This window comes from Sinocyclocheilus anshuiensis, unplaced genomic scaffold (genome assembly GCF_001515605.1).
Source record: "Sinocyclocheilus anshuiensis isolate Anshui unplaced genomic scaffold, SAMN03320099.WGS_v1.1 scaffold284, whole genome shotgun sequence".
Taxonomy (NCBI): Eukaryota; Metazoa; Chordata; class Actinopteri; order Cypriniformes; family Cyprinidae; genus Sinocyclocheilus; species Sinocyclocheilus anshuiensis.
The window spans coordinates 2,598,557-2,602,528 of record NW_015554266.1 but is presented as its reverse complement, the minus strand read 5'-3'; the positions used below and the strand labels follow the sequence as shown (position 1 = coordinate 2,602,528).

Sequence of the window (3,972 nt, the reverse complement as noted above, 5' to 3'; positions counted from 1 at the left end):
CGGTCTCGTGGTACAAAAATGTATCTCTCTGGCAGGGCAGCATACTCATTACTTGACTGTGAAGTGGAAGGAGGGGGCCCAAGAGCTACGGAAGGCGGCCCACTAGGACCCGGATGAGCAGATAATTGCTCTTGCCGTAACCGTTCGTTGTCTGCCCTCAGCTGAGTTACCATCTCCCTTAATTCTCGCAGTTCTTCCTCCATACTTAACCACAAATCTCACTTACCACAAGAGAAGGACACATCGGCACATTCTCGTCTCAATGTTTCACCACAAAACTCGGTCCTACAAAAGACCACAAACAGGAAGAAAAACAAACAAGCTACCAAACATTAGTACACGGAGCAACCCAAATACACATGTACATGTATCCACGTCTCTCCAAAAAAGAAAAGCGTATCCTGCCGACTACGCCAAATGTGGCAATGCTGAGGGGAGGGGGAGGAGAGGTAATGTACGACTACGTCAGAACACCCCTAAACCAAAAGAAAACCGACTAAGCCACCCCGTAAAGAAACGGGGAAATAACCACCCAAATCAGGGACACAGGTTCGTAGGCTAAGTAAAACCCAAAGAGACGTGTAAACAATGTACAAACGCTTTATTCAAATTGTCACAACAAATTATTAAAACACTCAAGGGCATCAATGTCACGTGTCGGATCACAATTAAACACCATATATCGGCAGCTCTGTATACTACACCAGATAAAGAAACAATTTAAACATACTCACAAAGGAAAACAACCAAATAAACAGGCACAGGCTTTCCAGCAGCAAAGGCAGGCTAGCTGAAGCGAAGATCCTATCTGTACGCTAGTGCATCCCACGCACACACTCACACCCACTCACACAGAGTAAAACGTGAATCCAAACAACACTGCACTCCACACGATTGTACCATCACCAGTACTCACTACCAGCTAGCCTCCCAGCCTCGGGCCCTACAGTGCCTAAAACAAACACAAAAGTAAATTTTACATTCCATAACACAATAAAAGTACATCCATCAACTTAAACCAAAAAGAAAACAATATGTATAAAGAAATAATATCACAATGTTATATTTACAACAAACAAACAGGAAACAAAATATATAGAGCAGGAAAATAACACAATGTTATTTAAATTAAACAAAAGAAAGAAAAGAAACAAAAGGAAGCACAAAAGACGACAAAATAACAAAAGAAAACAGCAGCGCCGTCCTCCTTTAACGCCGAGTGTAGACACTTCCGCCTTCTCCCGCGACTAACCAGCGCAGCGTCAGAGACAAACCTCAGTGCACTAAAAGAAAGGGGCGATTACTAAAATATCACTTTTCCTGTGAACAAGAGAAAACAGATCGCACCTACCGAAACGGATCGTTGTGCCGCACGAATTATACCGTTGCTCTCAACTCATAACAATCATAGAAGCTCATGCAGGAAGACACCTTCACCGAAGAATTTCACAGCTAAGTAGTAAATAAGCACCGGTTAACATCACCCGATGCTAAACGAGCAGCACATAATACGAGCAGACACATACCTGACATGTAGTGGACAGCCTGCAACCCAACACAACGCATCAAATGGCCATTCCACGCGCATCTATACACGCGCACTCCATAGGTGCGGTCCCAGCAGTGACGTACACCAGGTGGCATAACTCCAGCCTTAAATACCCGGAACGACAGGTTCTAATAGGCTATTGTGGATGACAACCACACGCCAATGAGGAAGGATTACGTCACCCACCTTACCACAATCAGTATAAAAAAAGACTTGTATTTTACCAAACCATTCTGCTTCAAATTCTAGTTTTTTTTTTTTTTTTTACATAAGCAAAGTAAGATACAAATAAATAAATTAATAAAAACTAACTCAAAATGTTAATGTAGTATGCTGTCTGTAAATGTGGCTCGATTAACTGATGTTAAACAGTGGAGCTGTGTATCATTGCCTTTTGAACTGCTGGGACGTTTGGCTGTGGCTGTTCCAAAGGTCTGTACAGTACAGCTGACGGATGCCGGCTCGATCCACTCGGGTCTAATTGTCTGTTTTCTGGAAGCTGAAGTTATCGGCAGCTGCCACACGCTCAAACACTGAGGCACCACCCCGGCACAGCTAACCAGAGCAGACTAATTGCAATGGCCTTTTCATCATCTCGAATCAACCACTTTTCTGCACACACAGGGGAAGAGGTGCCCATAAACACACAATCACACACACACATTCTCTCCACTTCTCACAGATGGACACGTACAGACAGTAGTATGGTCTGTATCACTCTCAAGGCAGCCTCGTCCAGCAGTCTAGAGGAGCATTTAGCAGAGAACCACGCTGACCTCCAGTGTACACCCCTACCTGCCAGCCTTAACCTGATTTCAGCAGCTGTTTAAGAGGGCAGGGAGGCACGGGTAGGGAGGGTTGAAGGTTCAGTGGTACTGGAGAGTCCTGGCAGCTGGCCGGTCTGTCTGACATTAGATCAATAGTGTCCGTACTTTGGGTGCAGTCGGGTTGACAGCAATCCACGTGCCATAATTGGACCAAAGCTGCAGCTAGGCCCATCCAGACTAGCCCCCTGTGCATCAACCGCCCCTCCCCCCCAGCACTGTCACATCTGTCATATGTCATCCCAAACCTCTAGTGTCTCCACAGGAGACTGGTCACTCCTTACGCTCATTTCCTTGGCTCTTTCTTTCATTTTCCTCTTTTTTCTTTTTTTGCTTTCTTTCCAGGAGTCATGCAAATGTCCACTTAAAGAGATGAATGCCAACCATATTAGGGTCGTTCTTCATGCTTTATGCAAAAGAAAGATCTGTGTCATCTGAGGATTTCACGGGAATAAAGTCACCGTTTATTTGCAGAGATGAAGCTGCCTGTAGAAAAAAAGAGATGATTTGGTTCAGCTTATTAAAACTGAGAGGAAGAATACACAACAAGCCTCTTGTGAAGAGTAACAAACAATAGATGAGCCATGGATGAGGTGACTATATATAAGCCAAAAGAAATGAATAATACCAAAATGTAAAATATGGCAGCTGAGAGGTCCCTCACCCTGTTTCCAATCTCAGAGATTTTTGTATCGGAGTCTTACAGAGGGACTTGCATATTTCTAGAGCAAATATTGACTGAAACCTTCGGTTGAATTTCAAATGAATGACTGCAAGATTTAATTCAAAGCCATGACTGAAATATTTGTCCAAAGCGGCAGCACTTGCCAAAGAGTGCGATAATTCCGCCTCTGCAGTATGGGAGGCCGAGCGTTGTATTCTTTCGTACAATTTCTACATCTCCTCACAGTTTAATCTAAAAAGGTAGACGGCATCTCCGATTTCAATGGATAGCCCTTTTGAAGCTTAAACAGTGAAAGTAAGGCTTAGGCACAATCCTATAAAGAGGGGAACTTTACTTTTTGAACAGATGAGCGAGATTTTTAGCCCAGCGAGACTAAAAGGTTTTCCTTCACTAACAGTTGGGAAGCTCCATGACTGTCATTTCTTTATCTGGGGAGCCAAAAAGCTTTTGGATTTTCATGCATCAAGCGACAGCGTGAGAGATTTTAAAATGTAATCACAGATGTACAAATGTTAGCACATTAAAAGAGAGAAGCTATTAGCAAACTTATCTATATGCACCAATTAGGAGAGGCTTGTTTGTGATGCAAATCATTTTAACTTTATTCTGCAAACCACATTAGGAATTCTCCTATATGTAGTCTATTTTCTTAAATGTAAAGATCTACACAACCCAGATAAGAGTCCACACACACACTGCCTATTAGAGACAAGAAGTGGCTAACGCTGACAATGCTGTCATTGTGAAACTGAACAAATCACACACCAGCAGGGGCACACACACTCACAGCTACAGGACTAATGTCACTTCTCTTGATACTATGCCAGACCCCTTTTCCCCACAGACATTGTGCTTACTTTTACATGTACTCTGGTTCACTGGCCTAAAATATGTGCTTAACAAACAAGGAGATG

General features: G+C 43.3%; 1 long non-coding RNA gene across 1 annotated transcript; it reads right to left on the bottom strand.

Moving 5' to 3' along the window:
- Positions 1-960: 960 nt before the first annotated feature.
- On the bottom strand, positions 961-1,666 carry LOC107671293 (uncharacterized). The gene is made up of 3 exons (XR_001632180.1): positions 1,527-1,666; positions 1,352-1,452; positions 961-1,283 (listed from the first exon to the last, which is right to left on the bottom strand). It is a non-coding gene; the product is annotated as an uncharacterized LOC107671293 (long non-coding RNA).
- Positions 1,667-3,972: the final 2,306 nt, after the last annotated feature.